This window comes from Strigops habroptila, chromosome 10 (assembly GCF_004027225.2).
Source record: "Strigops habroptila isolate Jane chromosome 10, bStrHab1.2.pri, whole genome shotgun sequence".
NCBI lineage: Eukaryota > Metazoa > Chordata > Aves > Psittaciformes > Psittacidae > Strigops > Strigops habroptila.
Genome location: NC_046359.1, coordinates 3,696,213 through 3,718,898, shown reverse-complemented (window position 1 = coordinate 3,718,898; position 22,686 = coordinate 3,696,213). Strand labels below are relative to the sequence as shown.

The 22,686-nt window shown below is 40.9% G+C and overlaps 1 protein-coding gene across 7 annotated transcripts in view; it reads right to left on the bottom strand.

Annotated features, from left to right (window-relative positions):
• Positions 1-14,031, bottom strand: part of RGS17 (regulator of G protein signaling 17) — a 73,634-nt gene extending 59,603 nt beyond the window's left edge. Inside the window, exons 1-2 of one of the 7 annotated variants that reach the window (XM_030499491.1) lie at positions 13,789-13,899; positions 10,572-10,725 (exon numbers count right to left, since the gene is read on the bottom strand). The gene's annotated coding sequence lies outside the window, so the exon portion shown is untranslated. Of the gene's footprint in view, positions 1-10,571; positions 10,726-13,784 lie in introns of all 7 variants that reach the window. The other 6 variants (XM_030499493.1, XM_030499490.1, XM_030499492.1 and 3 more) reach the window with 6 other exon arrangements.
• Between the last annotated feature and the right edge of the window lie 8,655 nt (positions 14,032-22,686).

The following is a 22,686-nucleotide window of genomic DNA, read 5'->3' as shown; positions in this document are numbered from 1 at the left end:
GTTCTCACTTCAGTACCCTTCACTGCTATCTACCACTACAATCTTCATGTCTATTTTGCCTGTTTCTTACCCTTTCACACGTTAAAGGTCCCTTTAACACCTCTGTGTTCTCTCAGACTGTGCTGGTTGTTACTTCTGCTCTTGAAATTTTTTCCCTTTTCCTGGAAGATCTGGATAACCAATTCTGAGTTTTACACACTCTCTAAAATTTTCTGTCAACCATCCCTGTCAATAATTCAGTCTTCCCGCTCCCCAAGTTCAGCAGTTCTTGCCTCAGGATGTAAGCAAGGAAACAGCTGGAGAGCCAGGGGCAAAAGACTCACAATGCATATAAATGTGGCATAAAAAGTTGTTTAGATCTTATGGAAGGTCTGTATGGAAGGCAATGAAACAACATTTAGCATCTCAATAGAAAATTCATCCCACTTAGTGAATAGGATAAACTTCTGTTCTCTGCGGAGCTGACTCAAGCACTTCCTCCTGCAGGAAAATTTGTTGTAGTTTTGTGGAAAGAACTAGTCAGAATTAAACTGAACTGCCTTCATGTTTAGTCACAAAGTAGGATTTTGCAGATTTTTCTGCTAGGGTGGAGGCCTGTGTTCGTGTTCAACGTTCCATTGTGTGGACATGTAGGAAGGAGTTTTGGCTTGCAATTACTGGTTTGAACTAATATGTTTTCTCACTGGGATAGACCCGTGGGCAAGTACTATCATACTTTTGTGGAGAATATTTTTTGTTCCATCCTTCAGGATGCAGTAGCACAAGCACCTTAAGAAAGTGTATGTCTGCTCTTACTCTCAGAAACCATCCCCAGCCACTGACCCTCTATACCACTGCAGATCTGTTTCTAACCTTCCCATTCTCATTAACATTCTGGAAAAAAAAATAGATATTTTTAAAAGACAATCTAACTGTCTCAAAACCTCTTGAATTTTTTTTCTCTGGCTTCACCCTAACAACTTCTACACTTATTGCTATAATTGTGCTACGACCAATGACTTCTGGAGAAAGAAAGACTGACAAAGGTTAGATATTCTTGCCAACAATATTCTGTCTAAATCCACACCTGAAATCTTTATTTTGGGGAGTTGCAGATTAGTTTAGAGTCCTATCAAGAATAAACATGTGCTGTGGAAACTTTGTGTCTGCTTTTAAGAAACTTTGGTTACAAGGGAACAAAAACCACAGGTCTGTGCCAGCTGTAAGCAGGGCAAGTTCCCATGGTCCATCCATATCTCTGCCTTGTGAACAAGATAATAAGACTTCTCGTGCCTGTGTGTGGCATCACAACAGCAGAAGAGCCAGCGAGGCTGAGGCACTCAGGCTTGGGTGAGATGTGGAATGCCTGATGGAGTAACCATCTACTGGATACTCAAAAGATAAGTGCTTATCACTTGGGCATTCAGACCAACTCAGTGTTGTCCCCACGTTTGTTGGGGGTGTCTGAGCTCCAGACCAGCCTTTTACAAACGGTGTATGCATACCTACAACCTTGGACTAGCTGCTTTGTCCGATCAGGGGACTGTTTTCTGACACATGTAGATAATCCTCGTGACGTGTTGCCTACTGGTATGTCACCCATGCAACATCTTAGGAAGGAGATGTGGATGGAAATGTTTTCAATGTGCTAATAGCACTGACCTTTATATTCCCATTATGCATCACTCAGAAGCAGTGACAAGGCATTCAAAATCTGAAGCAGTCTGGAAGCCAAATTTAGACAGTTTCTGAATGGCTTTATGTTTGTTTGAACAATTTTTTAAAAAATATAAAAAATAAACTGAGGCCATGATATAATTGCATTTGAAGGGGAGGGGGGCATTGCTGCCTTCTGATCACATCAGGCATTTGGTCTTTTTTCAGCCACCGCAATTTTGGGCGCAACCAAATTTTGTTTCCTGGTGAGGTCCCTGTCCTGAGATAGGCCTGAGTATTTCTCTTGGAGCATAGTAGAATAAAGGATACAGCAAGCTTATTGTCTGTTCAAACCTCTTCCTGGGTGTAAAGACAACTTTTTTCAATGTGAAACCCACATAAAGCAGCATGATCTGCTTCCATTCAAATCTGCACACGGGTCAACAATACCTAGTTCATAACAGGACGGAACTCAAAGACATCAGCCAATTCATCCTAGTAGCCCAGGGTCTTCATTTCCTTGACAAATGTTTAATTTTCTCTTGTGATTTGACTTTTCTTTTGAAGGTGACTCATGCAGCAACAAATCAAAGTGATGACATTTTTGTTTGTCCTCTGCAATCTCATGTAGGTGGACCAAAGTATTTGCATCACAGTTTTATTGCTAGAACCCTGCTCTTCTAGAATAATATCTAAGTGTCTATATTCATATTTTGTTTATTTATCTAGTCCTACAAGATGCCAAGATTGAGAAGCATTTATAAGTAACTTGCTGAAGATTTTCTTGGAAAAGCCACTTTGTCTGAGAAGAGAAATTATAACGATACTGAAGCTTTCTTGTATCCAAATCAACATGGAAATGTACTTCGGTGATAGTGGGAGGGAAAACAAAGATACTTTTAGGCTCCCCCAAAGTTTATGTAGGTGAGCCTTTTCTTACACACATGGTCTCATGTTTTGCTGCCGCTATTCCCAGCAAGGATCTCACTAAGTCACAATACTGAAACTCAAACAGCACAATCTTAAGGTTTCTTCAGGTGTCAGCTGCACCTTGAATCCTCCTTACCAAGAGATTGTCTTTATATAAATGGGAGTGAGATGATGCTCACACGGCCTACTGCATTCCTACTCCAGGGAGCACCACAGATGAAGTTACGAAAGGAAAGGGCTGGAGGAGAGTTCTGTGACTGGGAGTAGTGCTGCTGCCACGGCATTTGAGTCCCCTTTCTTCACCAGATACAAAGATTTTGCATTCTGAGGGTTTCCTCCATCTTCTGATGTCTGTTTGATCTAAAAAGCATTACCGGAAAAAATATTTAAAGGGGAGGGAGATTAGTGGACAAAGGGAAAGGAGAGAGACCAATTTAATATGGATGATTGCACAAGAACAAATAGGGAATAAGCTGTCTTTGAATAAATGTGGATGGAAATGAGAAAAAAGTTTTCAACAGGAGCTCTGGAACAGCCTTTGAGTAAGAATAGACATGAAAAAGAACTTCCTGCACTTAATACTAACTTGATCCAGAAAAAGAAGGAAAGGTAGGACTGCTTGCTGGAAACAGCCGGAGATTGGGATGCAATTAACCAGGGTGTTCCCTCCAGCCTACGTTCCTATTTTCCAATGTTCTTTCAACTACTACTAAGCCACCTGCTGGAATTGGCCATACTAATGAAAAGCAGCCTAATCCAGAACTCTGCTAAGCACACGCTGCCAGCCTGGTTCGATAGCAGTTGATTTGCTCGGCACTCTGCTGGATACACTCTGTACCTTAGAGGATAGGACTGGAGCACAATTTAAAATTGTCTCTCACCTACATAGCTTGGGGTTTAACATGGGGGGGAAAAAAAGAAAAAGGAAGTCTTCTGCATGAGTAGTACCCAAGTTGGTTTTAAAACAGAAAATCCTGTCTTTAGGCGATTGCAGCTAGTAACTGAGAGCACAGGGGACAGTCAAAGTCAAGCTGTCTCTGGCATTCAGTCCCCATCTCATGGTCCAGCAGGACAGTTTCTACTTAACAGAGCCTAAATAGAGCCTTGCAATTACATGTCTGAAATATGTCTGACGGCTAGCATTGCATGTAGTATAGTTTCTGCCACAGAAGTCCATTCAAGTTAATAGAAAAATGCCTTACACATTAATAGCAATTCAATTACTTGGAGTCTTAAAACCCCTATGGAACTTTAAACCAAATGAATCCCATCTACAGCTGGGTCTGCAATAAATGACAGTTTCAGACAAACTTAGCCTTCTTACATAAAAGTTCTCTTAGACCATATTTACTTGAATCCAAAGAGAACTTTCCCTCCACCTTTGAAGTGACATGCAGTAACTTCTTTTAATTAAGAAATAAACTACACTGCATTTACTTGATCCATCAGCTCAAGACTACTGACTTCATGGCAAATTTACTGGAAGAACTGATTGGTGGTAACTTATGCCAGAGCCCATGCATGTGTTCTCTCACTGTGGTAAGCAGAAGGCAATTAATTCAAAGTATTGTAGGCTAAATTACAAAGAAATATATATATGCATATATAAAGTATATGCCGATATAGATTGATTAAAACTTCTCCCCTAGACCAAGCTCTGATAAAGCACAAGAATGCAGTGTTGTTAAATTTAGAGTAATCTGGGGTTAGAAAAGGTATGCTACCTTTATTACTAGAATTAGGCGTGAGTTAGCCAATGGTTTTACCCGTAAAACCATTTTCTCGTGTGTATTATAACTGTGATCTTACAGGATCTTTTATCATAAAAACTAACAAACAACTGAGCCAAAAGAAATGCTCATAGAATTTTTTTACTTAGTTTGGTAAAGCTAGGACAGGTGTTATTTGACTGACTTTACTGTATTGGAGTTACCACATTTTATGAGGATGACAGATCTACAGGTAATGGTTTAATGGATCACAAAAAATCCCAGATTGTTTTAAAGAACTGATAAGATGAATGTCAGGATATATACAGAAGGTATTGTGCTACCTGCTATATGCTTCCATTTTCTTGTCCTGATTTTTAAAATGTAGGGCTACATTGCTCGACCATCCAAAGTCTTCATGTTTTTTGAAGTATTTTGCTTACTGAGGATTTTTTTTCCTAACATGGTCATAACTAACACTTTCATATTGATATTCTGGTTACATATTCAAGGGAATGGTGTAATTACATCGGATGGGTTTTGCTTTGGTCATCTTCAGAATGTCTAAGAATGATCAGAAAGAGTGACCGGTGATCCAACTGCCAATTCCTGGTTTTGTCCTGGAGAATTTCAGGATCTAGAGATTTTCTGAATCTTCAGCTCTCTCTAATGTTTTATACATGAGCATTACTTTGGTAAAAGGGAAGCTGTCAAGTGGAGTGGGAGACAAAATTCTTTATGTTAACTTTTGACTCTTGAAATCAACAAGAATTTTGATCTGTATCTTGAGCTTCTAGAAAAGATGGCATGATGGGACAATTATCTTAAAACATTTACTAGGTCTTAAAACCCAAAAATCTGGAAACCCAATAACAGCCTTTTCATAATGCGTTCTGTATTTGTTCTCAGTGCTTACTAAATTGTCTAGATTCTCAACATAATATCATGAAGGATAGTCCTCTCCTCTTTCACTGTTTTGAACTTTCTGGATCCTCTATTTTCTTAAAAGTTCCCGAAATATCACCTGCTTTGACACATTGTATGAAACCACATCACAGTATTTGTCACAGCACTATAGGCTTGACCAAGAAAAATGCTCAGTAGAAGCAAAGTCACACAAGGTATTTAACTTTCCTATCATATCATGCTCATACAGATATGAGCCACTCCCCTTTCCTAAACTTTACATTTTCTTGCTGAATATATTTGAACAATTCTCTCTCCCGCTACGTGTGATAGAAATTAATATTGTACATAAATCATACCCACTGCATCCCACAGATTTGATACAATATTAACAGTAATAAACACATTAAGGACTTGAAGGAACTCACTATAATTAAAGCCATTCAATATGAGTTAGGCTAAATACAAGTTTTAAAACTACACCTATTTGAGATCGGTATAAGATGGTTCCATTAATATTTTATGGAAGATTAGCAATTTGATGACTAAAGTTGATGGATATATTGTCAATATAAATATGTTGACTTCTGTTAGTACACACAACATTGTGATTATAGAATAAAAATTATAAATATTAAATGTATTAAAACCTGATAAATCTTGGTCTGAAATTAAAAATTGGGAATAGTTATGAAGCAGGTCTATTTCTAACTGGAACCTGTAGGAATATGTTCTTCTGTACAACCTGACAACCCTCCTCTCTACTGTGAATGAAATGGAACCATCAAAAATGACAATGCTATTTTCTGTAGAAGGCAAATATCAAGGGAACAATATAAGCTAACAAGGACAAATCACTGATTTAAGGTGACCTGGATACATTGATAAGTAAATCACAGTGAATACGGACTTGCTTTGTTTGAATATAATATCATAGGCCTAAGAAGAAAGAATGAAGGCTGAAGAAGAAAGAAAAAGTCAGAGTCTGGAGGCTACATCCTGAAGAAAAGTGATGTGTTTGTTTGTACTGGAAGCCTGAACAATTCCAGGGCTTGCTCTCTGGCTCTGAGGTCAAATGGCCAATTTAGTTATAGTCTTGTAATTAGACTGACCTGCTCTGGATAACAGGTCAACCTCATACAGGCATTTTATTGGGAATGGTCCCTGGACTGCAGTAACTTTCCAGCCAGGTCTGAGACCATTCTAACTCTTTAGTGCATAGACGATCCAAGTTCTGATGCACAAGCTCAGGCTTTTATTATTTTACGGAGACATAACCTGGGACTAACAAGAACTGAGAGTCATGGCTAAGTGCAATCCCAACAGAGCTGTGCTACCTTGGCTACATTATGCCAATATCTTAAGACAGCCATGTGAAAACCATGCTACTTCTGTATTTTTCACTGACTGCTATTGAAACAGCTACGATGTCCTTAGATGAAGAGGGTTATTGATCAACTGAAGTAGGTTTAAGAAGAGCTAAGACAATGGTTGAAGGAGTATGGAACATATCTCACCGTAAATGCCCTCAGGAGCCACTTAGTTTAAAACCAAAAAAATTTCAGGAGTGGATTTCTCAGTTTCTGAGTAGTCTATGCTGGAAGATGCAAGATGACATACAGATAGTAGAAGTAAAATAAGGTCATTTTCTTGCACAGGGTTCAGTGATGCTTTAATGAGATTTTTTGAGTGTCCAACCTTTGCCAGGTATCTCTACCCCTACATTGCAACTTGCAGTGCAGACATAGGCTTTGAGACAGACACTTGATACGGGATGGTTCTTCTGCAAAGAGAGCTCATGACAAATCCAATACAGTCAGTTTTCTGTACAGAGCATCACTGTATACTGAATCACTGACCGATGTCCAGCTATCAGCTCAAAGCTGCCACTTTCATAACTTTATAATTTAAGAAGTTACTTCATTCACTGTGTAGAGGTATTCCCTCAATCATTTTCGAGATTCTTGCTATATAAGTACTGAACTTTTTTGTGGTAGCTCTGTGACTTGATTTTGTATATCAAATAATCAGATACAGAATTTTAAAACATCCTTGACTATTCTGGTCATCACAAGCTTACCTTACCGCTAAGACTCTATTATTATCACATGGAGTCTTTTTTACATTGTGAGGGTCAATGTTTATGAAAATATTTGGAAACATGTAACACATATAATAGTGAAAAAATGCTAGGAAGTACACTCCAATTACCAGACTATCAAGCTGTATCAGTTTGATTATCAGACCATTATACGACGACTGCATTACAACAAAATAATTTAGAATTAAGTATCAAAATAATTTGTGGATATATTTTTAAACCATTCTATATAAACGATAAAAAATATACATCTCACTCCTTTCTTCCCCAAACCATCTTGAAAGCTATGAAATATCCAAATAATATTTTAGGACATTGTAATTTCTGAAGAAAATGAGACTTAAAAATAAAGGTATCTGAGTAATTAGGACCACACTTCCCACCTACATTCATTAAAACAGGGCTACCTGTGAAGCCCTTGTACAAGAAGTTATTACTTGCTGTTCTTCATTTTTGTGTGATGCAAATCATTGAGAAAGCACCACCTACACCACTGTCTGGTGCAATGTGAATATCAGAGAGTGCATGCTGCCTGCAGTGCTATCATAATAAGGTAGATTGGATAAGGAGTTCCTTACTTCAGAAGGTTGCTCTCATTACTTAAATGACAAACAACGGTATTAAAAATTTACCATACAATTCTTCACTATGAGGGTGCTGAGGCGCTGGCACAGGTTGCTCAGAGAAGCTGTGGCTGCCTCATCTCTGGTAGTGTTCAAGGCCAGGCTGGATGGAGGTTTGAGCAACCTGTCTAGTGGAAGAAGGTCCCTTCCAACCCAAACTGTTCTATGATTCTATGATTTCCCTCTAATTTAGGCTTTTGGGAGATCAGTATGCATATGGTCATACTAGCTGGCCAATGGTACTGTGAGAAATATAAGTTCCTGCATCTCCTTGCCACAGACATGTTGCTTCTTGGGGTGCCTAGTGTTTTGAGCTCTCTCATTTGGAAGCTGTCTGAACCACAGTAAGCATAAAAGTCCTGTGCTAAGGATACTATGGCAGCTTTCATCCATGATTCCTGTGGTTTAATTGCCTTATCTCACAGGATTATTTTACTGTAACTGACATGAATTGCTGATAAATGAAGACATTGTTACGGCATACCTCAACACAGCAAAACACAATACAGCAAAACATAACACAGCAAAACATAACACAACACAGCACAGCAGCATCCCAAACCTTATTCAGCCTTCCTAAAACAGCGTAAAACCAAGTTTTGCTTGGACTTGCACTTAATTAAAATTAAAGAGAGAAGTGACATAATCAATCGACTTCTACAGCAGGGAGCTGTGACAGAGTAGCAGTCTCTCTTTAAAGGCAGCATTACTCTGGTATACTCTCTGCTAGTCTGTATGTATACAGTTAGGGCTATGTAGTGGTCCAGCTTGTGATCTCTCTCATATTTCAGCAAGCACAGAGCTGGCATCACTGGAGAGAGCAGCCAAGCTGCCTTAAATGAGACTGCTTTGGTAGCAGAAGCTGCATAGCTATGCTAATGCATCATTCACTAATTCACTCCCTTTCTCACTCAAGAAACTAGGCTATATATATGTATATATTATTTTTCCATGGAGAAAGATTATGCAGTACAGATGTAGTGTTCAAGATGTCTGAGTGTCTTTAAGTAATATTTAATGCATGGCTCCAGGATTTCAGATTTTATTAACCTTTTATTTCTATTCTACTTCCCTACCTATATTCTCCACATACATTCTGTCTAGAAATTTACTTATTTCTAAGAACTTGCTGCCATTTGCTGACAAAGTAAATAATGTATGAAAAATTTGGTTGAATGAAAGGTAAGAAACATTTCATTCATATTTTATAAACAAGGAACTTAAAGCTATCACTCAAACCTTATATGAAGATATGATAAAATCAATCTTAAATCAATTCCATTACTTTTCTCTTTTTTTTTTTTCCAATTCATTAATATATCAGAACAGCACAACCTATTCAAAGCATACTCGTCATTTAAATTGAGTTTACATCTATTTTGCATCACTGGAGCCATGCAAAGCAGCCAAAGCATGCTGGGGAATCAAGCCCCTAGGCTGGTTTGTAGGACCCATGCTCAGCTGAGGCTCAGGGTACACGATGGCTGCACAGGAGCAGTGCAGACCCCAAGTTCATCTGTTCATGTGCTGTGAATGTTGCCGGAGGTTCATGCCACAGTCCCACTGCATGGCTGCTTCCTTTGTGCATGTTAGCGACAGCAGAAGTGCCAAGAGAAACCTTTTGAGAGCAGAGACATGACTTTGCGTTGAGACAGTGTCTTTGTAGAAAAGATCTCTCTGAATTGGTTAACTTGCTGGAGGACTGGAGTGAGACGTGCATGAAGCTGCCTATCTCAGTCCAAGAAGAGCTGCAGAGGTGCCAAGGTGAGCTCCTTTGGAAGGTGCAGTAGCCCCCAGGGAGTCAGCAGCAAAGCTACTCACACAGCCTACTTACAGCCTGTATAGTTATTGCCATTAGGCTATAACCATGAATAGAAAAACTTAATTACAACTTAATCTATTCATTTGTTTTTATACCCTACGCACAAGCTTTTAATTAATTAACAGTATGGAAAGTTTGATTATTATTAAGAGTACTCAGAACAAAGAATAGGTCAACAGAAATGCTAAATTTCTTGAAGGATTTAGATTTAACCAATTTTAACTCAAGCCAATTATCACATATTAGTTTTATGCTCTTAGAAAACTCATTCTGTATTCACAGAATAAGTACTGCAAGTATGGTGAGGATGTATTTTTCATTTCAAAAGCTGAAGCTGAGACCTTGGTACATGTGCAAAAGAAATCCCTACCTGACATCATGGAGACATGATCAGGAGGGAGCTAATGGAACTGTTATGAACATCTCTGTGACAACTAATACTGTTTCACATAGGACACTTCTAGTGTATTCATAAGAATCTCCATATGTTTCAGACTTAAGGGCATGTTTCTTACTCACACAAGTAAGAAAGTGCTATTTAAAAGATACTAGGATTGTAAAATTTATTCAAGCTAATGTATTTTCTGTGAAGGAAAGTTTATATACTATATATATGGTTTGCCGCATCTATATACACATATATACACATATATGCCACTCAGAAGTGGAAAATCATTCTCACATTTAGTCTGAGACCGGTTTAAGTCTGAGACTGGCTGACATCCCTCCTATCCTGTCTTCATAATTATACCACTCAGTCTCTTCTTTCAGTCTTTTGGGAGATGAGGATTACTGCATCTGAGGTTCCCAGTATTTTATTTTTTGTGATGGATTTCACAACTCACGTGGGTTTCTACCGTTCTTCACTTGTCCACTTTCTGCTGCGGATTGTGTTGCTCCAAGTTGTGTCTGTTGTGGATTTCAGACTGTGAGAACTTCTGGGTCTTTGGGTCCAGGCTGTGTTTTTGTAGTCCTCTGGTCTCTCATTCCTTTATTATTCTTGTGAGGAAATCAAAGTAGGGGAAGGTAAGATCAAGGAAGCTTACTGCAATGTTGGTCTGACCAATACTAGTGCTTCTCAAGTATGATTTTAACTCAGTAGTACTCCTGGGGAGAAGAACTTGTGTCGCAGTTCCTTCCAAATCAGTTCAATTTTATGGGGCATTTAAACTTTACGTATGAAACTATGCATGTTGTTCAATACGCACATCCTTATTATGACTGTTACGCAGAACAATTAGAAGTGATGCTAATTCAAATGTACAGAGTGCATAGATACATGCCTCTTGACATATCACTTGCATTTTGTATTTAGTATACCTCTTAAAAATGAAGAAGTGCAGTTAAAGAACAAAACATTTCACCTTCTTTTCAGAGTAGATAGATAGAAAACTGAATTAGGATAGGAAATTTGTCAGCAAGCTGTCAGTCAGATTTCGATTCAAATCAATAGCGCAGGGAGTTAATTTTCAACAGCTCATTCTTGAAATGAGTTCACAGGTTCAGGGCAATTCTTTGTGCACAAGTGTCCATGTTGCATAACAAGAAAAAGAATGTCCATTCTTAATTGTATATTTCAACATAAAGACTGAGGGCTGAATATGGCTTTACACCCCCCAGCAGACCTCTCAACTCACTGAGAGATACAACAAAGGTACCTGAAGTGCCAGCACTGTACCTGCTCTGGTGGGAGAGGACACCCCTAGCACCTTGTACAGACACAGGATGTGCTCCTTGTCACATTGGAAAGCTAAGGAGCACTGAATGAAATTATCAGGCAGCAGGTTCATAGCAAACAAACGGAAGTACTTTTTCACACAAATCATAATTAAATTGTGGGGCTCATTGCCACAGAATGTGGTTGAGACCAAAGTATAAACGGACTAAAAAAAGGGAGTAGAGAAATTCAAGGGCTTAATAAATACGACAGTCTGGGACCAAGCCCCAGTTTAAGAAATCCCTGTACTACAGTTTGCTGGAACTTGAAAGGATATACCAGGAAGATTGCTGTATACCCATAGCATTTCCTACGCTTTTCTCCTTCAAGCATCTCCTACTGACTATAGTCAGAGCCAGGACAGATGTTCAACTCACCACAGCAATATTTTTTATCATATGCTTTTAATTAAATTACATTCTTTTTTTGGCTACTTAAAAGGATCTAAGGTCCTGATGGAGAAATGTATTTAATTGTCTAACACTCATGTATTTTAGCGAGGGAAGTACTTGTGTGTATCACAGCCTTTGCGTCTTAGGCCATAAACTTACTGGGGTGGGGCACATATATCTTTTATTAGGACTGCGCTTATTCTGAAGGTGAACTTAAATAAAAATATATATTTTATAACAGTGATAACAGCATAACACTGTTTCTCCATAAAAATGAAATAATTTGTTTGCCTAAATGTCTTGTGCCACAGGAAAATTCCCTAGTGATTTACGTAAGGATGATGACACTAGCACCCACCGATGCGAAAAGGAATTAACTTCCTTTATAGAACTCCCCACATTTGCAATGCATGAATATTACATTTGTAGAAAGCTATTTATCACCTGTTACCCATAACAGTATTGCCAGATGATGTGTAACTTACATTTACCTAGCAGGGTATTTGAGATTTCATCCATTTTGCAAAAGCATCTGGCTGCAAACCTATGACACACATTGGTGAAAATCCAGATACAGAAATGAAGAAACCAAACACCAAAAATCCTGAATTTTACCCCGACCAGTTCTAAGCCTGACGGTGAGGGTAGGGTTTCCTTCTAAATCATCAAGAAGAGGCAGCTATGAATTGTGCATTACAGGGTTGCCAGCCGAGCAAGCCAGGCAGCCTCAGCTTTCTTAATTGCGGGCGGTTTCATCCCAAGGAGAGGTGAAGAACCGCAAGAGCAGCGCAGCACACCGAGGGCTTCGGGGCTGGGCAGCACTACAGCATCCCCGCAGCACCGGGACGCGGCGGCACCGGGTGTTTCCCCGGGCGCCGGGAAGCCCTGCGCTGTTCGGGGCCGCGCCGGCACTGCGCTGTCCCGCCCTGCTCGGCACCGGGACCGACCGGGAGCATCCCCTGCCTCGCCGGCCGCGCCCGGCCACCTGCTCCTCCCGCCGCCCCGCCCGCATCCCGTCGACATTTCCAGGGGAGGGGCGGGAGGAGGCAGAGGGATGGCGGTGCCGCAGGGTACGGCGGGCGGGGGAGGCTGGGTGCCGCCCGGGAACCGCCGAGGGCGGTGCGGCCGGTGCCCGCGGCACCGGCGGGAGGGGTAACTCGCCGGCGCGGTGGGGGCAGCCGAGAAGAGGGGCAGTGAGCAGAGAGGGATAGGAAAGCAACTCTTAATCTTAGAGCAACGACTCGTTTGTTCACCCTCACCTTTCGCGGGCTCTTCGGATTAACATAACAACAACAATAATGATAATAATTACAACCCTTACACACACATCCACTGCTAAACAGACCCACGTTTGAGGGAGAAGAAGGTCAAGACTAAAGGCAGGAGGAGCGCTGCCTCATCTAGGAGCTGGCGGCTGTCACATCGCCAGCCCGTGCCCCTGCCTTCCCCGGGGGCGGCCCGGTTCCTCCTCCCCCCCTACTCCCCGAGCAGCGCAACATCGCCCGGCGGAGTCGTGGCACCCCAGACACACACCGGGGGAGGATGGAGAGAGGGAGAAGGCGGCGGAGGAGGGCGCGGGCAGAGCGCGGCGGCACCTCTCCCCACCCCTTTGTGCATCGCGAGCAGGGACACGCACACACAGACACACGCACCCCACCTTGCAGCCTCGGCGCCGCAGCCGCCGTTGTTACACACGCACACACACGCTGACACACGCCGGTCCCCTCGGTGAATGCATTTTCTGTTGCACTCCACCGCCCTCCATCCATCCTCCCTCTCGCCTTCCTCCCACCTCTTCCTCTTCCTCCTTCCCCCCTTTGGTTGGTGGGGTTCCCCCTGTCCCCGTCCTGTCTCCCCCCCCCCCCCCTCCCCGCCGTGCATCAGTGTAACGCAGACATGTTGATGCCGTTTAACACGGTTCAAGCTCAAATGCAAGCGGAGCGCCTTACCGACCCCCGCCGGGCTGCGTGCGGCTGGCGCGGAGCGGTCCCGGGAAGGGCTGGTGCGGCTCGTCCCTAGTGGAGCGGCTCCGCTGCCATCCGCCCAACTTCAGCACCCGGCCGGCACGGAGAGGGAGACGGCGGCGGGCGGGCAGGCGGGCGGGCAGCAGGCAAAGAGGGAGGGAAGGAAAGGAGGGAGGGAGGGAAGGAGGGCGGTGGAGAGGGAGGGTGCGAGGAGCGGCGCGGAGGCAGGAGCCTCCGCACATGCGCTCTGCCACCGGCGGCGGAGCCCGGCGGCAGCGGGAGTTTCCCCGTTTGGCCCCGGCGGGTGAGTCACGGCCCGGCACGGCCCCAGCGCTCGACAGCCCCAGGACTTCTCAGCCAGGCTCCGCCGCTGGTCCCGCTGGGGACGATTCCCTGGCACCCATGGCTCCCGGCGCGGCGGCTGGTCTTCGGGGCTGTGAGAGCGGCGGAGGGCCGGGGCCGGGGTCCGCCGAGCGGCAGCATCCGAGCGTGTAGCCTGGAGGTGTGTTAGGGCAGGAGCAATACGCTGCGGTGGTAGAAAGTGAAACGCTAGTAGTGCTGCGCTCCTGCTTGGTTTTATTCCTGACCCGCATTGGTATGTCCAAATAGAAGAAAAATGAAATTAAAAAGGCGGTGTATAAAGTACTATCCAACTCTTCATTCTCCTGTTGCAGCTTGGGTTGAGGCACGGATTTAGTGGCTGAGTAACTTTTTGATATTGGGCACCTGGAGCATGATGCCTGCATAAAAAAAAAACTGTGTATCTGTCAGTTGTAACTGTGAGAATCAAGATCAGGATGTTCTGAAAATCTGGCTCTGAATCCTGAATCCTGCTAGGTCTTGCCAGTTTGTTTGTCCCAGCTTTTCAAACTTCACTTAACAAATTTTGGCTCAACATTGAACATTGTTTAGCTTTCCTACTGCACCTTAAAAATCTGGAGCCTGATACGCCTTGAGGCAGCAGCACTGGAAAAATAATGTATTTGGCATCTGGATCCTGTCAAATCATACCATGAATTCAGAAATGTTAATATCTCAAGAGAGAACACACTGCTGCATTTACCACTTCACCAACACAATCTGGCAAGATGGTACAAAAAGGTACAAGGCTGGATCAAGGTGGTGCTGTACCTTGCCAACAACCCATGTTAATTCTCTTCGCAAAACTGGTCTAGACCCCTGTGTATCCCATCCAGATCCCAAAGTGGAGTGCTGAAAAAACTGAAGCCAAAACTGCATATATATTGTAGGGCTGAAATGAAAAGTATTGGAATAAATTCTTCACTATGAGGGTGGTGAGGTACCGGAACAGTTTGCCCAGAGAAGTTGTGGATGGATCCCTCGAAGTGTTCAAGGTCAGGTTGGATGGGGCTTTGAGTAACCTGGTCTAGTGGAAGGTGTCCCTGCTCATGGCAGGGGGTTGGAACTAGAGTATCTGAAGGTCCTTAAAAGGTCCCTTCCAACCCAAACCGTTCTATGATTCACTGATTCTGTGGAAGCAGTCCAGGAGGGCTAACTTGCATGAGAGCCATAAGAGCATAGGCATATTGGAGCATCTCAGTTCCCAGGAATCTGTATTCAAAGCAACTAATTTAACAACATAGCAGTAGCAGTCATGGCTGTATGGCTTGCTTTCTAACTTCTGGGATAGACGCTTCAAATTCTGAATCATAAGGACCAAAGTCACTTCCCTGAAAGTCACTCCTAACCAAACCATCACTTATATTTAATTCTGCTCTTGATCCTCATGCAGGAGATGTCTGGGAACTGGAAGGCATAACTCCACTTGATACCAAAAGTTGCTGGCTAATCAAAGACATTTAAATCACTGATTTTATATCACGTTCTGTCCAAGCAAAAATTTTGCAGTGTATCTCCTGTTTGTCTTACAGTGCCCATACCTTATCACCTTTTCCATGGCAAACATCCCTCTCTGCTCCTCATATATCAACAGACTTCTCTTGAATTGTTCAGCTAATTTAAAATAACTAAACTAAGAGTAACTGATACTTAGCTTGATGTTTAAGCTTTTAGGACTTGAAGAGGAGCATGAGGGCCTGATTTGTTTTTCCTCAACAATCCCAAGTGTTCTAATGAAAGTGCTACCTACAAGTAGAGTCTTGCCTTCAGAAAATCAGGCCAATTTTAGTTACGTACCTAAATAAAGATGTAAGTGTAACTCCAAGTTTAACATCTGAGTGTATGGCAATTTGGAAATCTCTGTGGAAATTTAGCTTACGTCCCCTTTCTTTAGAAATAGTGCTCAAAAGAGTATTAAAAAGGATAAAGCATATTTATGAAATGTTAACATTGGTTTTATTAGTTAATTGCTTAAATTTGTAAATTGCTTAAAATATTGCTTGGGAACCTGCTTAATATTAGGAAGACAGTTCTACTCTGATAAAAGGTATGAAAACTGTGAGCAAGTGTCTTCTGAAGATTAAGTAAGTACATAGAAAGAATATGCAGATGTTTAGCCTAAAAGGGAGACTGAGTAATGGGTAGGAATGAAAGTAAATAATTTTATCTATTTATAAGGAAAAAAAAAAGATTTTGAATTTTATAAGTTTGAAAATCGTATGCTTAAAATGATCAAATGAATAAAAGACTTAAGCTTTTTATGACTCTTTTAATGTTTCCCACAGCTCTGAACAAGCCCAGCCATTCCTATTTACCATAGTTTCCTGCACTGGAGCCATTCTTTGTTGCTTGAACTACTGTTTATAAATTCACTTCCTTTCAGTAGCTATTCAGATGCTCTGTTCTGACCACTGCCTAATCCTTGTGCCTATTTTAGAGCCCTACAGTTGCATTCAATGACTTAACCCAAACAGTTTCCTTATTACCAAGCATTTCTTGTTGGGTTTTTTTTTATTAAAACATGTTATTGTTTTTCCAATGGATTGTCTCTGACTTTTGAGAAAAAAGAAATGGATGGAGCAGTGCATTATAAAAGGACTTCTGAAAATCTAGAACACCGTGTATGTGAGAAGACTTTCTGATACAAAGAGTCCATATAAATCTAATAAAATCATTTTACTTCAACTTTGTGATCTCTAATTTCTGGATTCCTATTTGCTGTAATGGACGTGATATTAGGTTCCTTGTTTTTCAGTATTAAGTATACATAATTGCTACTTGACTGTATAATTCCAGTCAACTTCTTATTTTATTTGTAGAATACAAGACATTTAAAATTTGTCATGGTCATGAACTCTTCAAGATTACATTCAGTTAAGAGCAGCCCCTGCCTATCTTCAACTTAAAAAAAATAATAATCAAAGCTATCATTAAAACAAACCAATAGCCAAAGGCTTCAAATTGATCAGAAAGTCATGCTCTTCTTTCCTACGCCCAGCATAGCTTCAATGTGATACAAAATGGAATACTTAAATATGTTCGAGCTACTGATCACATACGTATTTCAATCTGTAAGCAGCAGTATTGCAACAGTTTAAAGATGCTGGCAATTTTAGCATCAACTAAGCAATGGGTTAGAAAATGTTCTGTGGTTACAGAGATGACTGTATATTTATGGTGTGCTTCATGCAAAATACTGCTTTGAATCTTTCTTATCTATGTCCATGCAATACCATGGTTCTTATACAGCCATGGCTGTTTATAACTGTCAGACTGTCTGATGCTATTTGACACTATTAGGAAGAGTTTAAAGAATTAAATAGACCTTTCTATGCTGCTATTTAGAGAAACATGAAAACTAAAACAAACTTCAACCACCAAGCCATGAACCTAACTCTTTCTCTTTGGCACAAAGGATTTAAAGAAGTGATCATCTTCAGCTGACTATTTGGATGGAAAGCTGGCTTGCAAAACGTGATTAGTTGGTGTTAGAGAGAATTATTTTTGCAGTAGCAGCAACCCAAACAAACACGGAATCTATCTCTGAGAGTCCAGTTTCAGATTTCTCCAAGCAACATTTATAATTTGGCTTGTTTATATGCAGAAACAAAGGCTTCTGAAGTCCCCTTATTAAAGAACTGCTCTTTGCAGATGGCAATGCACTTGCAGCTCACTCAGAGCAAGACCCAGAGATAATGACATCTTGTTTTGCAGCTGTTTCTGTTAACTTTGGCTGAGCAATCAGTATTTCAAAGGCTGGTATTATGTGCCAACAGCCACCAAAACCCAAAAGTCTGTTGACTCAAATGAGAAGAAAAATGTCACTGGCACTAAACCGATGAAACCAGATTGAACTATAGCTCTGGTGCTTGAGATAGCTTCCTATGGGCTTGAGCTACCCTGATTGTCTCTTGATCCTAGCTCACTAATAAACTGATATTAGCATTTTACCATTTCACCAAATATATTCTTGCATCACAAGCTAGACAAAGATTCCTAGCACTATTCATAGAGCTGAAAAAATTCTACCCTACTTCTTTAGCAGCTAAAGTGAATAAGTTTTAAAAGGTTTCATTGCACGGAAGTGGGAGGTGGAGATTCACTTCAGTAAATCTGGTGATCTCAGAATTCTGCAGTAAAACACTTCTCATCCTTAAGTGGAACTGACCAGACAGGACAAGTAGCTGGTAAGTATGTTTTTAAGGCTAGTAGTCATAAAAGCCACTTATATCTCCGAAGAAATGATATTTGGATGACAAGAAGTCCATAGTATTTTGAACATGTCTGCTTCTAGTGAATGATAATCCCAATAAATTTTCAAGATTAAGGTTCAACAACAAAATACTAATTTTTACTTAGCTTGCTTTCTACAAACTCTTTAATGTTTTCTGTAATTATGAGATCTCTGATTACCCTTAAAAGTCACAGGATGTATCATAATTCCATTTCCTTAAAACTTCGTTTTGTTTCAGTAAAAAATTAGTAATAGTTTTGAAATTTAATCCTGAGTCAAGAAAGATTTTAAACACTTACTTGCTCCCAGTAAATGGGACTTAAATATAGATATAGAGGTAAGTCCATATTTAAGAATTTGTGTAACAATAACACATACTTGATTGTTTTCTCAGGTGGGAGTTTGTATTTTCTATTGTGTTTTACATGGTTTATAATTTCATATAGTTTGCTGAAGGTAAAATGAAAGCACAAAGACTTTTACTTTATACGTTCTGTTTCTACATAGTTTGGCTATTTCATATTTCCATGAATATCTTAATTAAGCTGAAGCTAAAGGTCAGAGTGCAAATAATAGCAGGTAAAAAGCCCCAGAGCCCCTCCATCTCCTAACAGAAAAGTAGCTATAAAAGCTTACATTGTGGAAATTCAAAATGGTATGGTTAAACTTAAAACCCACAAACATTTGAAACCAGAGAATACGGGTGAGCCCACCTCTTAAAAACAGGCAAATATTTCAGATGCACAATTGCACCTAAATATAGAACAAGGTAGATGTGCTGGAAGAAAATTGGGTATTTTATTTCATGGAAGAGTTTGGGTAGTATCTTTTCTCTAAGTACAGACAATGTGTTCAGTGTAATGGGAAGAAATTAATTTTGTGTCCAGTAATTAAATTAGTCCATTTCTTTTCATTGTTATTTTTGAAAAGCATGTAATTCTTCTGCCAGAAGAACCAGGCTTGGGTTTGGAAGCACACATAAATGTCCACCTGGAGTTTCTGAGAGAACGAACAAGAACTTTTTCGAGGGAAAAAACCATGAAATACTGTAACAGAGATTTCTGTTATGGAAATAAAGGGTAAGGATATCTCTTTAAAAGTTGCTGAACTTGTAGCTTTTGAAATTCATGTGGATCTAGTTCTGTATACTTCTGTATATGCTCTGCAGGTGGCGGCAAGGCGGTGAGGGTCTGATCTGAGGCTGAGACCTTCCCTTTCCTCAGCACCCTGTGAGGCAGGTTTTGCAGCTTGCAGTCCCAGTGGTTTTACCACACAGCTGAAGGAGCAGGGTGAGCAGCTTCCTGTGCTATGGATGGTGTGTCACCCTCTTATCCATCCCCACTACACTTGGCAGGAGTTCATTAATTCAGCCCAGAGCCTACCAGAGGCGACCTTCCTGTCTGTCCAGTCATGGGCTGCCAGAGATTTGTGTGTTCCCACAGTCCCCAGACACGTGCTGTAGCCTTGGTTCCAGGCAGCTGGGAAGTGTCCCATGCTTGTCGCCTATGGCTGCACCCGTTAGCTCACCAACAGGGATTCAGCTTTGGTCCTGCTGCCAGCCTTGCTGGCTTCAGCAGTCAATGCCATATCGCCTGGCAAAGGCCCTTCTCTGTCCTTGTTTCCCTCTTTGTCACTGCACATTGAAGAATCCTCCAGAAGTCATATTGGTATTAATAGCTAGGAATCAGCACCTGATAATAATTTGACAAGATTCCTTACTGCAAACTAGACACCTTTTTCCTCTCTTCTCGGATTGGCACCACAACCTATACGCTTCACATGTGCCTGTGGTTGTGGTGACGCCCAGAGCAGTGGTGGGAACACCCTGGGACAAAAACTTGTGTGAATGAATCTCTACCCATGCTCCGCTGTCTGTAATAGCACAGCTGTCCTCCTCTTTGAAGCATCTGTTTATCTGGGTTTTGGATCAATGAAGAATCCAGAGTCGTCTCATCTGGCTGCCCTTCCTCTGGTTCACCGAGAGATGGAAGCAGAGCACTCCCTCTCCGGTGCCAGGGCACTGCGCTCCTTCAGATGGGGGAAATAATTCAGTGATATGATTCAACACAGTAGATTACTCAGTATTCAGAAACGCGCTCCTCTTTAGAGAATGTCTGGTCTTTCTACCGATATTTTTATTTACCCACAGAAAATACTCTTCTCTGCTCAGTGCTTGCTACTTCCAAGCAATGTATTTGCAATGTATAAGCTGAAACTTTTTGAAGTAGAAGTGGTACACAGTCACAGAGCCCACACAAGGTGACTTAGGTAAGTAATAACTAGCAGATGTAACAAGAAAATAGGCAAATGTCACTCAGTTGTCCTTGTGAATGATGCTTCAAGTATTCTGTAATACATCCTTTTGTGGTATCACTATTCAAACCCATAATAAATGGAAATACGAACTTCATTCTTATGTAAGGTCTTCCACAAATACTTTCAGATAATGCATTTAAAGTACTTGTCAACAATGCCTGACAAAAGCGATTGGAGCTTTTTGCAAAATCAGAACAAATGGCCTCAAAATGGATTGCAAGGGATTATTTAGTCTGTTCCCCACAAGGACATTTGAGGCCCTTCCTGGGTCATTTTCTAACTAATTGCTTTGGCTGTATCCAATTGCTTGTCTCAATATTTGAAAAACATGTCATGACAGCATTTTTATATCATGTAAGAACAACAAAATGGTTATTGCCCTGGTCAGGAAGCCTTAAATTTCTGTAATACAGAAGTAATACTTCTTATCTGAGAATAACCTTCTAAAAAAAGTTATAGAAACAAAATTCATTGGTCCTTTAGAGATCAACAACTTCATGATCTGAAGATACATGGTTAGCTAACATTGTTAGCTAACTAACAATAGACTTTGTAAATGGGCATGGATTTGGCCTTGAAGCTCATAGGTACAACAGAAATTTGTTTTCCATCTGCTTGAGGGAGAATATTGTCAGCAAATGTAATCCCCCTCACAGAAGGGATATGCCATGTGTAAAACCCAAGCCTTTCATAGCAGTTGTCCTCCAAAAAATCTTGGGCCTGCTTTTTTTTTGGTTGTTGTTCCTCCTCACACACTTTTTTTTTTTTTCCTTCTTTTTTTGCTTTGACTGAGAATAACTGGCAGTAAAGCCAATACAAAGAACGCTTCTGTCAAAGCTCCATTAAAATTACCATTTTGCTTCAATTTAAGTCTTCTGTGAGAAAATGGAAATTCAGTGGCAATTTCCTGACTTCTGAAATACTCTTCTGAAAATCGAGAGACAGCTTCCCTGTCAGATTTTCCTGCATGATCAGTTTAACTTTTAGTCTGCAAACAAATGGCTTGATCCAAACACTGAGAGATCAGGATGTCTGTTACCTCCACATCCTTCTCACAGAACAACAGAATGATGTTGACCTATGAGTGGTACATGCAGCTAATCAGAGGACAATGCTTCTCAACTATTACAGACTGTCTAAATGTTTTTTAAAACATCCCAGTGTCTGTGCAGTGTTGCTATGCTCAGTTCAAAATCAGTATAAATTTTAAATGCTCTTCTATAGCTTGGTTTCCCCCAATTTAGTTTCTTTAAACAATTTCAGGTGTTCGGGTATGTAGGATGTGTTCTGTTTTCTTTTTCCTCACAGTTATTTTCTGAGGCAACCCAAAGCTCAGAAGCAGCAACATATACCATGCTCTCCTGTCCCAGCATCACCATTGCAAGCTGCATGAAGTTTGGTCCAACAGCATTACTGATACTTTGAGAGATTTGCAGCAGGTGAAAAATAGGACAATGGGTGTAGGTCCAGTGATTTGCAAAACACTGATTTGAAAATATGCTGGTTTGTGCAAAATGGCTTTTTTTATGGCTCCATTTGAACTTGTTTAAGCTTCTTGTTTCTGTTATTACTCTTGCAATCTTAGTGACCTCTGATTTTGTGACTCCTTTTGGAAGACTGGAAGCTGCACTCTAACTAACAAGCGAAAGTGGTGGTCCTTTATTTCAGCTATATATTATTTTAAATGTAAACAAAGTCCTGAAGCAAAGGTGTATCAGCAGCCTTATTCAGGGACTTCTGCCAAACAGTGACAACTGTAACAAGGCTGAGCGGAGCAGTGTGGTAGTTGGCTCCTATGCTTTTAGTTTTAATTCTTTATTTTTTTAGGACTATTTCATGTCCTAAACTTACAGTTCATTTAGAGGTTAAAAGAGAAAGGTATTCACCTTACTTACACAACTGAAAGCATTTACATTTGTGTATGTCATAATTATGACATCAATCCAAATTACAAGACCTGTAAATTTGTCACTCAGC